General features: G+C 53.7%; 1 protein-coding gene across 2 annotated transcripts in view; it reads left to right on the forward strand.

Moving 5' to 3' along the window:
- JADE2 (jade family PHD finger 2) overlaps window positions 1–13,141 on the forward strand; it is a 131,974-nt gene that overhangs the window by 57,089 nt on the left and 61,744 nt on the right. The window lies entirely within an intron of this gene.

A 13,141-nucleotide genomic window follows, 5' to 3' on the forward strand; every position in this document is an offset into this window, starting at 1 on the left:
TTTGCTTAAAAATTACAGGAATGAAATAATAAATGTAAGAGAATAAATAGGGTTAGGGTTAGGTAAAGAATGAAATAAAAACCAAAGATACAATAGAATTTTTTAAACACTGAACATTGCCTTTCAAAAAGGATGAGTAAGTTGATAAAATCCTGGTGAGACTAAAACAGAAAATGAATTAGGAATGGACACGGGACCATTTGCAAAAGCTCCTACATATATTTAGAAGGTACTAAGGTTTTATCAACAACTTAATGCCTATAAGTGTAAAAAGTTCAGATGAACTAGAAAGATTCTTAGAAATAATAACTTACCAGGTGACTCATAAAGAAATGGAAAACAGGCCGGCGCCGCGGCTCACTAGGCTAATCCTCCGCCTAGCGGCGCCGGCACACCGGGTTCTAGTCCCGGTCGGGGCACCGGATCCTGTCCCGGTTGCCCCTCTTCCAGGCCAGCCCTCTGCCGTGGCCAGGGAGTGCAGTGGAGGATGGCCCAGGTGCTAGGGCCCTGCACCCCATGGGAGACCAGGAAAAGCACCTGGCTCCTGGCTCCTGCCATCGGATCAGCGCGGTGCGCCGGCCGCAGCGCGCCGGCCGCGGCGGCCATTGGAGGGTGAACCAACGGCAAAAAGGAAGACCTTTCTCTCTGTCTCTCTCTCTCACTGTCCACTCTGCCTGTCAAAAAAAAAAAAATAAAATAAAAAAAAAAATAAAATAAAAAAAAAAAAAGAAATGGAAAACATAAATAGTCCTACAATAATGGAAGAGATTTAAACAGTAATTTAATATTTCCCAGAAAGCAAACTCCAAGCCCCAATAGATTTGTTTGTGAGTTAAATGGAATATTTAAGAAAAAAATAATTCCATTCATTTTTAAAAAAGATTTATTTATTTATTTATTTGAAAGGCAGAGCTACAGAGAGGCAGAGGCAGAGAGAAAGAGGTCTTCCATCTGCTGGTTCACTCCCCAAATGGCTGCAATGGCCAGAGCTGAGCCGATCTGAAGCCCAGAGCCAGGAGCTTCTTCCCGGTCTCCCACACAAGTTCAGGGCCCAAGGACTTGGGCCATCTTCTGCTGCTTTCCCAGGCCACAACAGAGAGCTGGATCTGAAGTGGAGCAGCTGGCATTTCAAGCAGCGGCTTTACCTTCTACACCACAGTGCCGACCCCCAAATAATTCCATTCATATAGAAATTCTTCTAGAAGTTTAAAAGTGTCTACTTGGCCAGGGGTTTGCCTTAGCCACTAAGATGCCACGTGGGATGCCTGCGTCCCATATGGGAGTGCCAGGTTTCAGGCCCCACCCCTGTTCCTCATTCCAGCTTCCTGTTAGTGCACACCCTGGGAGGCAGCTGGTGATGGCTCAAGAAGTTGAGTCCCTGCCAGCCATGTGGGTTTGAGAGCCTGGCTCTCCACTTCAGTCTGGCCCAGCCCTGGCTGTTGGGGCATTTGGGGATAGAGCTAGTGAATGACAGATCTCTGTGTCTTCCTCTTCATGTCCTAGCTTTCAAATAAAAACAATTTTAAAAATCAATTAAAAAAAAACATTTTGAAAGTCTCTAAAGAATTGAAATTATCCCGCTCTTTGTCTCAAGTAACACCACTCTGATCCCAAATATGAAAGGGACAATAAAAGAAAATCTAAGGCCAGTTGCACTTGTGAACATAGATACAAAAATCCTAAACAATCATTACACAAAATTTAGCAGCATATAAAAGGGAGAGTACCTGTGACCACCAAGCTATACTTAAGCCTATGTGGCAAGGTTTAGTTAACATTCAAAAACCACTCAGTATAATTTATCACATTAGCAGAGTAAAGGAGGGAAAATCCATGGTTATCTCAATGGAGGCAGAAAGAACATTTGATAAAATTCAATGTTGATTGAATTAAGTGGGTGGCTAGTGTTTCTTGAAAAACCTTTTGCCAAACTAGAAATGGAAAGAAACTCCCTTAATCTTATAAAGTCTGTCTTTGAAAAAATAAGAAAAGCAAACATCATACTTAGTGGTGAAACACTGTAAGTTTTCCCTTTGAAAATTGCAACAAAACAAAGATATCCATTACTGCCACTTTTATCTGACATTCTACTGGAGGTTCTGGCCAGCCCAGTGAACAAGGAGAAAGAAAAAGAGTGAGGAATGGAAGGCGAGGAAACAGATCTGCCATTATTTATAGATGTTATAATTGTGTACAGATGAAATGTTTTCCACTCTAGTTTCCTGGACTTCAACTAAACAACATACAAAAATCATGCATTTCACAGCAACAGAGAAATTACGTTTTTTAAAAAAGATTTATTTATTTATTTATTTGAAAGGCAGAGTTACAGAGAGGCAGAGGCAGAGAGAGAGAGAGGTCTTCCATCTGCTGGTTCACTCCCCAATTAGCCACAACAGCCGGAGCTGTGCCGGTCCAAAGCCAGGAGCCAGGAGCTTCTTCCAGGTCTCCCACATAGGTGCAGGGGCCCAAGGACTTGGGCCATCTTCTACTGCTTTCCCAGGCCATAGCAGAGAGCTGGATCTGAAGAGGAGCAACTAGGACTTGAACCAGCGCCCATATGGGATTCCGGCACTGCAGGCAGCGGCGTTACCTGCTACGCCACAGCACCAGCCCTGAGAAAATTTCATTTTAAAAGGCTAACATTTAGAGGTATGCCTAGATTTAGGGGTTAGCCTAACAGCTAAGACTGGTTGGGAAGCCCAGGTCCCACATTGGTGCATGGGTTCCATACCCACCTCCAGCTCCTGACTCCAGACTTTTGCTAATGCAGACCTTGGGAGGTAGCGGTGATAGCTTAGGTCATTGGGTGTACGTCCTTGCCCCAGTCATCACAGGTATTTGGGGGAATGAATGAGTAGATCCGTACATACTGTCTCTCAAATGAAAAGGGAGTGGGGGCAGGTGTTGCTGTGCAGTGAGTTAAACCCCTCCTTTGACACCCATATCCCACATCAGAGTGCCTATTTGAGTATTGGCTAATCCACCTGGGATCCAGCTTCCTGCTCACACACACCCTTCAAAGCAGCAGGTGGTGGCTCAAGTAGCTGGGCCCCTGCTGCCCACATGGGAGACCTGGGTTGAGTTCCCAGTTCCTGACTTCTACCTGGCCCAGCCCTGGCTGTTGTGGACATATTGGGGAATGACCCAGCAGGTGGGAGATCTCTGTCTGTCCCTCTGTTTGCATCTGAAATACAAGGAAAATAAATAAATACAGTTTCAAAAAAAGAAGCAGCCAGATCATCAGATGAGGTCACCCCTTGCTCCTCCCCTTACAGTCACTTGCAGACCCCTGAGTCACTTCCCTCATTCCTTGAAGATGTTGGCTGCTGGCCCACAGCCTCCATCAGCCTTCTGCAACCTCAGCCTTCGCTGCAGCCTTTCACACCGTTGTTCTCGGCACGGAACAACCCCCTCTCCTCCCCGCAGCCACCTTCCTGAGAGCTTCCCTTGCCCAAGACCTCAGCCAACCGATCCCAAAGCCAGACCGCAAGCCAGTCTTTACCCGTCAATGCAATCCCTTCATCATCTCAATTGCACGCACCCCACTCTCTTCTCTTTTCTCCAACTTACTTGCTCTGGGACACACCCCCTTCACCCCACAATCCTCCTTCCAGGCAGGGGTCCCAGCAAACCTTTATCATCCCCGCCCTGGGCCACACTTTGCTCGTTGCTTGCCTTGGAGTCCACAGCTGGCCCGGTATTAGACTCACGCCCTGGCCACAGTGTGGTCACCTGCAAAACGATGACTCTGGTTAAAGCCTGCCCCACAGCTCTCCCACGGGCTGACCCCGCCCCTGCACTGCCAACCCTCCCGCAGTGAGATCTCGAGGCCCAGCAAGCCCACTACCTCCGCGAGTCTATTCACACCCTCTCTCCTAGACGACTGCTTCACACCTCCTCCTCCACTTCACTCTCAGCTGACAACCTCTTCCGATTTTGCTAAGAAAATAGAAGTCGCAGGGCTCCCCGCCCCTCCCCCGCCCACCTGCATCTGTGCTGATCCACTCTGCCTTCCCTCCCACCAGCCCCGCCGGCCCGCTCCTATTTCAGGGCACCCCCCTTTCTGTGCACCAGATGCATCCCCACCTGCCCACTCCAGGGCTTCCCGCCAGCGCTCACCCCTTCTCTCCAGGAGTCTCTCCCTCGGCGCACAGAAATGCGGCGGTTTTTCTCTTTTAGAGAGAAAGCTGCTCCTGACCTGACATCCCCTTCTAACCCGCACCCTCCTTCTCCGCTCCCCTGTGGCACCGGTGCTGCCTTCACATGCTCTCCTACCTCTGCTCCTCGCCCCCACCCCACCAGGCCTAAGCCCCCAGCACCCTGGCTCCGTCCAGGGCTCTCCCTGTGGTTACACCCAGCGATCTGTTCTCGCCCCACAGCTCTCCCTGGGGACCTCCTGCCTCTGCACTTTTGCTGGAGCCTCCTCATCTCCAAGGCTCAGCCCTTGAACCTGTTCTCATCTCTCATTTATACTGGCTCCCTGGATAACCTCCTCCAGTGTCCTGACTTCCTTCTTTGTGTGAGAGAGAGAGAGCGCGCCCATCTACCAGGTCACCCTCCCCCCCACCCCGAATGCCAGGTGCAGATAGGGCTGGGCCACACTGAGGCTGGGAAGTCAATCCGGGTCTCCCACGTGGGCGGTGCGCACCCCAGTACTTGAGCCATCACTGCTGCCCCCCAGGGGGTGCGTTAGCAGGAAGCTGGAGTCAGGTGCTGTGGGTGGACGTGGAACCCAGGCAGTTGTGGTGTGGGATGTGTGTGTGAGTGAGCGCGAGAGAGAGAGACAGAGAGAGGGAGAGAGCTGCGAAGCCAAAAGCCTGCCCCCAGGATCCCGGCTTGAAGCAGCCTGCAGTTGCTGACGGTTTCCAAGTGTATATGCTTGGCCTAAACCTTTTGCTGAATTCCAGCTCCCGTTGTTTCCAGACGCCTCCTGGGGCTGAATCCCGGCCGCTGCCTTCCCAGCAGGCTCTGCTGGCCAACTCTCCCCAGTCCTTAACCAGCCCACTTTCTTGGAGACATTTGAGTTTGACTCCCAAGCTCAAGGATGAAAATGGAGTAGACGCCCCTTTTCTACCCCCCCCCCTTTCCCACAGGCCAGTGGAGGGAGGGCAGTGGCTGGATGCGTGTTGCAGGCTGGTTTAACTCACTCATGCTCCGTGTTGGGCTGGCCAAGCCAGCGCAGGTCAAAGCATTACTGGCCAGGCTCAGGTGGCCACCCTGGCTGTATCCGTGCACCTTCCAGGTAGACAGGACCTGCCCCCTGCCCCAGGTATATTCTGCATGCCCTGGGTGTCTTCCTGCAGGCCTCTCCAGGGCCAGGGACAGTCACACACTGGCTCCTCCCCTCCCTCTCAGGCTCTGGCTTCTGGAGCCGACTCTTGAGCTGAGGAACCCACCTGGGCTTTCAAGGCAGGTTAGGTCTCCCTGGCCCAGGAACCACAAATGGGAGGAGTGTGACTGCTGCGGCACGGGGTGTCTGTCCCCCAAGAAGCCTCCTGGGTGGGCTTCTCAGAAGCAGACGGGAACATGGAGCTGACTCCCCCTCCCCGCACAACTCAGAGCTGCAATTTTACAAACCAAGAATTAAAGCTGGGATACTCAGCGTCCTGCGGTCTCCCAAAGTGGGAGGACGCTGGAGCAGCATCCAGTGCCCTTGGAAGGCAGGCTCACTGGCAGGAGGGAGCGGGTAAACAAGCAATCTGGGGGCAATGCTAATCTGCTTTTTCCCCTTCAAAGTGTCTGGCTGAGTCTAAATTGAATTATTAATCTGTGTGCCCCTGTCACTTTTCCAGACACCCAGTTTATTCATGACTCGCACACTATCAATTTCAACATGCAATTTGCAATGAAATTTGACTGATCAGCAATACCGTAATTAGTTGCAAATGTCTGCGCTTGTGTTTGTTTGGTGCAGGGGCTTTTTCATTAAAGTGATGGAGGCCAGAGACTGTGACTTAGGAACATGGGGCCGGCAGCAGTCGTGACGGGGGCCAGGGGAGGGCGGCTGAAAGAGGCAGCAGGAGCTCGAAACTCTGCTCCAGGAGTTGTGTTTCTTTTCTTTCCTTTTTTTTTTTTTTTTTTTTTTGTAAACATTTATTTAATTATTTGAAAGTCAGTTACACAGAGAGAGAAGGAGAGGCAGAGAGAGAGAGAGAGGTCTTTCATCCGCTGGTTCACTCCCTAGATGGCCACAAAGGCCGGAGCTGTGCTGATCTGAAGCCAGGATCCAGGAGCCTCCTTTGGGTCTCCCACGTTGGGCCATCTTCTACTGCTTTCCCAGGCCATAGCAGAGAGCTGGATTGGAAATGGAACAGCCAGGACTCAAACCGGCACGCATATGGGATGCCGGCACTGCAGGCAGCGGCTTTACCCGCTACACCACAGTGCCAACCCCCAGGCAGCTCTTCTTATAAGAAGGTTCTTGCTGGGCACTCACCTACCAGTTGTAGGCCTGTCCCACCCAGTCCGGGGTTCTGCATTCAACTCAGACATCCACACTGTGTGAACTTGGGCCAGTCTCCTAGCCTCAACCCATCCATCTGAGAAAAGGGGGATGTCCCACCTCAAGGATCACAGCGGTCAAGGTTCCCAGCTGTAGGTCATGGAAATGACTCTTAAGCAGATTGGCTAAATTGATTCAGGCAGAAACATAATGCTATCAAGCAGCTGAGAGACTCCGGGCAGAGCAAAGCGGCAGCCCTGGAGGCGGCAGAGCCAGGGGCACGGCCCCAGTCCCTCTGCAGGATGCTTGAAGGCCTTGCTGCCACCACTGTCACCGTCTCCGCAGGCCACTGCATCTGTGGGATCCCTGTGCTCCCTGCTTCTCTGGGCCGCCAGGTCCTGGGTGAGCCTGGAGCCCGTGTGTGACTGACAGCTCTGGGGTCATGTGCCCTTGCCTGGCCACGGGGGTGCTAGGAAAAGCCATCGCAGATGCTTTGAACGTCCATGGTGGGATGTGGGCTCTGCCTCAGGATGAGGGGCCTCCCCCATGGCAGGAAGAGGGCTCGGATCTGGGCAGGCAAAAGTAAGAACAAAGAATCAAATAAGATGTGGGTGCTAAAGAGGCTTGAAAAGGTAGCAGGCACTTCACACCTGCCCAACCATGATTCTTATTCAACCTCTATGTATTTCTGCAGACACAGAGAGGAGAAAGCTGTGGGCCCTGCCCTCAGAGATTCAGAACACACTCGGGCCTAAGGAGGCATGGCCAGGTGACCCTTGTTCCACACTGGGGTGGTGGCCCTTGTGGACTCAGGGTGTCCAGCTTACCTGGTGGTTAGCGGCACTTCACCAGGTGCCAGAGGGGTGATTCAAACCTGTGTTTTCTTGAATTGGGTGGTTTTCTTATGCTCCCTGTACCCAGGGGCCGGGCAGCGACACCCAACGTCGTACACAGAGCCTGGCCCGAGGAATCCTGCCCAGAACATCCGGTCCCTGCTTAGTGCCCCTTCCTGCCCTCTGGTGAACACAGCCCAGCTTTCACTGGAGGAGCTACTTGGGTCATTATTAGGTCACATACCCCAGGTGGTGTTAATTTCCCGGCATGCGAGTCATGTGTGAACAGAGTCTGGCCAATCAGAATTGCTGGTTCGTCGTGCACCACGCCGAGTTACATAGCGGTTGGTTAGGGCTGGGCAGGGGACCCAAGGCAAGCCGGGACGTCCATTCAGAGATAGCATGGGGCTTCTGTGTGGTCAGGATGTTCTCCTTTCACCTGGACTTTAAGACGTGAGAGTCAATTGGCGGCCGCCCTGCTACCACAGAGCCAGAGAGCAGGGCCAAACCCAGAGGAAGCAGAAAAGACTGGCCTGGTCCTCGACACACTTTTGAGTCCCTGAATCCAGCTGTGCCTGAAACCTCTGAATATTTTTATTATATAGACCGACCTACCTTTGGCTGGTAGGAGATTTGGCCAAGCACACTTGTTTCCCATGTAGGTTTGAAGAAATTGACTTAGATATGTTACGAAATCCTTCCTGGCATGAGGATGCTACTCAAAGGGAGGGCCCCTGGCCGTCCTTGGCCCAGGTCTCGGCAAAGATTGTCGCCAGAGAGCACAGCCTCTCCTGACAGTGATGGAGGATTGCGGGGGCAGGGCATGAGTACGGGCTGCAGGCTGACCGCCACTGTCCCCACGTGAGTACCGGCTGCAGGCTGACCGCCACTGTCCCCACGTGAGTACCGGCTGCAGGCTGACCACCACTGTCCCTGCCTGCATGCACTAGCTCACCGTGGCGTCTGCCCTTAGTGCCCGTCTACTGATGGAAGGCCGCAACCGAAGCTTAGGGGCGCGCCCTGTTCCCCAGGGAAGCACAGCGGGGTTCCTTCAGAGATGCAGTCTGCTCTGCCCTTCTAGGGCTTGAAGACTCTGGGCCGGGGAGAGGGCTGCGCCTTTGAGAATGCTGTGGCAAGGAGATCAGGATCCCCCAGATTACAAGCAGCTACGAAGGGGACCTGAAGAGGACCTTCCCCACCAGGCTCTGGCAGCAGCCTGCCCAGCCCCCTGGCAGCTCTGGACTCAGTCCACAGGTGGCCTTGGCCTTGGCACAGGCGGAGGGCCCTGCTGAGGCCCAGAGATACCCTGTTTGTTGGGAGCAGCATGTGACAATGTTGGGTGCCTGACTCCATGGGAGCCTTTACTTTTCTTCACCATAGTCAGGAGGAATGGGCTTTTCAGGGTGGCCCCAGCCTCCAATATTCCATCCAGTTATCAGACCCCATGTTGTGATTTGGAGTCTGATGTGGCAGGCCCCACTGGTAACTGCACAGGAAGTCTGCTACCTCTGGGACCGAGGACTTGGCGTTGCACATGCCCTGCCCCCCCGCACCCCCAGCGGGCCTGACTCAGCAGAGCTGGTGCATGGTTTGAGGAGAGAAGCCACAGGAGGCCGCCTGGGCAGCACTTCTGAACCGCAGTTGGAGCTGGCCTGGCCAGAATGTGCACCCTGAGAGATGGGTGGAGACGATGCCTTTCCCCATCAGTACAAGTTTCCGGCTCCCCAGGTGAGGGTTACAGGGTTGTGATCAGAGGAGGTGCACACTTGGGGGTTGCACACTTTATGCATCAGGATCTAGAAGCATTGCCCGGAGTGTCAGCCTGTGCTTTGAAAAAAGATTGGCCCCTAGTAAGAGAGTTTGAAAACTGTTCAGCAGCAACCCTTAAAGTGAAATTCAGCCTTAGGCTGTGGCTTCATCGCTCCTCTCCTAAATGCATGAGCCTACTTCAAAAGACTCATGGAAAATGCAATTAAAGGATGATTTTATTTTGGTGCAAAAAATTTTGAAATTCATGCATATGGGGGTCTTCAAAAAGTTCATGGGGGGCCAGTGTCATGGCACAGTGGGTTAAGCCACCTTCTGTGGCGCCTGCCGGCATCACTTATGAGCACTGATTCGAGTCCCGGCTGCTCCACTTCCCATCCAGCTCCCTGCTAATGTGCCAGGAAAGCAGCAGAAGATGGCCTAAGTACTTGGGTCCCAGCCACCCATGTTGGAGTCCCTACTGGAGTTTTGGGCTCTTAGTTTCTGCCTGGCCCAGCCCTGACTGTCTGTGGCCATTTGAGGATTGAACTAATGGATGGAAAATCATTCTCTCTCTCTCCCTTTCCCTGTAACTCTGCCTTTCAAATAAGATATATAAACCTTTTAAAAAGATGTCATGAGAAATGCCTACTATGGGAAAGCTATGTATGATAGAAGTTTCCAAATTTTTTGCCCCAAAATAAACTTATTTTTAAATTCCACTTTCCACGAACTTTTAAAAGTACCCTCAGACATTCCTAGCTTAGAGTCTTGTACATACATATCCTGAAAGACATGCCCAATTCGCACTAGCCAAGCTGGAAGCAACCCCGATTTCCATCAACAGTGGAATGAATAAACAAATTGTAGTAGTCATAAAATGGAATATAGCAATGAGATTAAACAAAGGATTTTGTACTTAACAATATGGTTGAGTCTCATTGAGCAAGAGAACTCAGACATAAAAATAGTACATGCTGTATGATTTCTGTTGACATAAAGTTCAAAAATAGGCAAAAGGAACCCGTGGTAATAGCGGCCCCGTAGCGGCCAGCTGGGGGCGGTGATGTGAGGAGGAGCAGGGTCACCGGGGCCGGTGACTCCGAAGTGTGGCCGCAGGAGCTTTATACCTGGATATGTGTCCTTCCTCTGTATACGGAGTCTTCAAAAAGTTCGTGGAAAATGAGATTATCAAAAACTGTGTGTGCTTTTTTTTTTTTTTTGGCACCAAAATAAACTTGTCTTTTAATTCTATTTTTCCATGAACTTCAATGAACAAACTCACCTAAAATAAATAAATGAGCCCTATGACCCAGCGTACTGCAGGCAGGAGCTCCAGGGAGAGCCCGGAAGCTGAGCATCCATCCCTGCGGGGACTTCTGCTGAGCCTAGGTTATTTGAGTCCCCTGATGTCAGCAACCAGAGCCATGGGGACACAGGGGAAGAGGGAGGTGGCTTGGTGGGTGACTGTCCCAGGAGGGAGCTGAGAGTGTCACAGGCACGCAGGAGGCCTGTCCGGGGCTGGCCCTGGCCTTGCCTGTGTAGACCAGAAGGTCGCTGTCAGGGCTGAGCAGAGGCCAGCTCCCCACAGCCCTGCCAGGGGCCTCGTGCTGCCCAGAAAGCACCTTCCTACAGCTTCCGGAGGAAGGAGAGCCTCCTCCCGCTGGGCCAGGGCACGGGTGCCACCTTTGCTGGGGTCTTTCTGCACTGCTCAGCTCCTCCCACATCATCCACTCCCTGCTGGCTCAGCTCAGCCGTGTTCAGGACCTGGCTTGGCACTCGAGAAGTTTCCAGCGATGGAAACTGATGGGGGTAGGGGAGCTGGGGCCAAAGGCCCCCCCTACCTTCTCGCAGGGACGAAAGTGTCTCTGAAGTCTGGATAAAAGGCAAAGAGGGAGTCCAGTGTGCCTGGTCCGCCCTAGGTGCTGCTGGCCCCTGTGGCAGTGTGGATGGAGAGCGGTCCCCAGCCCGGGGGCACGAGCTGGGCCAGCCCAGCACCCGCTCTGGTGGCAGGAGATGCTTCATCACTGGGCTCAGAGGGCAGGGCCTGATGAGGTCGCAGCCAAACGTCTGGAGGTTGACCGAGAACAGAGTCGGCTCTCGGCTGGCCAGCCATTGCAGTCAGAGGGAAGCCCAGGCCTCACAGCACCCTGCCTTCACCCCACTGCGCAGATGGGCAAGCTGAGTCCTGGGGGAAGTTGTGCTGGGAGCCTGTCTCGCTGCTCCTCTGCTGCGTCTTGGGTGAGTGCTGCACCATCCCACGCACTCCTCTCTCTCTCTTCCCTTGGTTTGGGGTCTCTCCACAAAAGCGCCACTGCCCCCACCCCACCTCTGCTCTGCCTCAGGAGCAGGGGTCAGCGGGCTATCAGGATCAGGCCGCAGCTTTCCTGGGTTTTGCAGCCTCTCAGCTCCACCTCATTGTGTGGACGCAGCCAGAGACTAGATGCAAAGGAACCTCTGATTTATGCACACTGCAATTTGAATTTCCTATCATTTTAACATGTCACGAAGTATTAGCCTTCCCTAATTTTGTTTGCAACCATTAAAAACATAAAAATTGTTCTTAGCTCGTGGGCTGTACAGAAACGGGCAGCAGGCCAGGTCAGGCCCTGAGGCCGTCGCCTGCCAGCCCCCTCTTCTAGAATGTGCTGTCCTCATGGTGGCTGAGGCAGTGAGGCCTGCCCTGTGCCAGGGGTGGGAATGGAGTGACCAACAGCTCTGGTTTGTCTGAGCCCGAGGGTTTCTTAAGATCCGAGACTTTGTGTGTGTGCTACAACCAGACAGTTCCAGGCAACCTGGAGACAGTTGGCCATCCTGAGTAGTCACCGTTAGGCAGGGGGCGTGGGGGTGCTTTGGGAGTCGGTGGCCAGGGTTCTGGTCTGGCCGCCGTGCACCGCCCGGTCCTCGTGGTTTGCGGTGGGGCCTTGTCCTTGGCCTTCCACAGGGAGGTGCCCCCTCCTCTGAGGCAGAAAGCCTCTGTGGTCTGGGCACTCTCAAAAGGCAGGAAGTTGAATCATCGACTCGGGTAACGTCTCTCGTCAGCCCGCGGGTCTGCCCCAGCGGCTCGGGCTCCCGGCCCCCCGGCGCTGGCTCCACACTTCGGCGGCTGCTTTTTCTGAGTGGGACAGCTCCTGAGCAGCTTCCTGGGAGGCTTCTGAAGAAACAGGGGCTGTTGAGTCAGGTGGGAAGGAGCGGCGGCTGGCACGAGGGATGGGGGCTGGCTGCCAGCCAGCTCTGGCTAGCGCTCGGTGTGCAACTCAGCCCCTCCTTCGCCCGCTCTGTGTCCGGGCCTTGGCTTCCACTGCACAAACACTGAATCTTGACATCCCCTCGAATTAAGAGCATGAGTGGTGCCCAAAGTGAGAGCCCCTAGGTTCTGCGGGAGCCAAGACGCTCAGACACACTGCCCTGTCTCCTGCCTGCCTGGGACCAGGGCCTGACCAGCTCAGGCCGCAGGGGCCTTAGGAAGGGGGCAGGTCTGGGTTTCGAGGGACGGAGAAGCCAAGGGTGTGGTCGGGGGAGAAAGTGTTCTTCCTCCCAAGACTGTGCAGTGCGCTGCTTGCTGTGGCTGGGGCCAGGGACCTAGACCAGTAAGACCATGCTCCTTGGCCTCTGCAGGGGGTCTGTGGGGATGGATGCTGAGCGGAGGCTGCAGGTGTAGCAAAGGCAGCCAGACCTGTGCCATGGGTGCCCTCGGTGTCCCTCGATCCTTCCATACCTGAGCCAGGCAGCTGTACTCAGGGTTCGACTGTAGGCCACAAGCCCCAGGCTATGCCCTGCGTGGTCTGCTTCCCGGCTGCACAGGACTTGACCTCCCCTAGCAGAGAGCCAGGCAGGGCCATGTGGCAGGGTGTGTGGGCGACCTCCAACCTGCTGCCAGTAACAGCACAGCCAGTAGGTGATCCTAGGAGAAAGGCCCACCCAGCTGCCCACGACCAGAGACCAGACCAGGCCAAGAGGTGCCTTCTGTCCTACAAGCAGCAGGTTCAAAGCCAGCCTTAGCCAAAGCCCTGGACCGTCCTGATCCTCTCAGGACCTGAGGACCTGCGAGGGGCCAGCCATACACTGATGCCTTGGGGTGCAGAGGGGGGCCTGGGAGCTGGGCACAGGGTCTAAG

This window comes from Oryctolagus cuniculus, chromosome 6, assembly GCF_964237555.1.
Source record: "Oryctolagus cuniculus chromosome 6, mOryCun1.1, whole genome shotgun sequence".
Taxonomy (NCBI): domain Eukaryota; kingdom Metazoa; phylum Chordata; class Mammalia; order Lagomorpha; family Leporidae; genus Oryctolagus; species Oryctolagus cuniculus.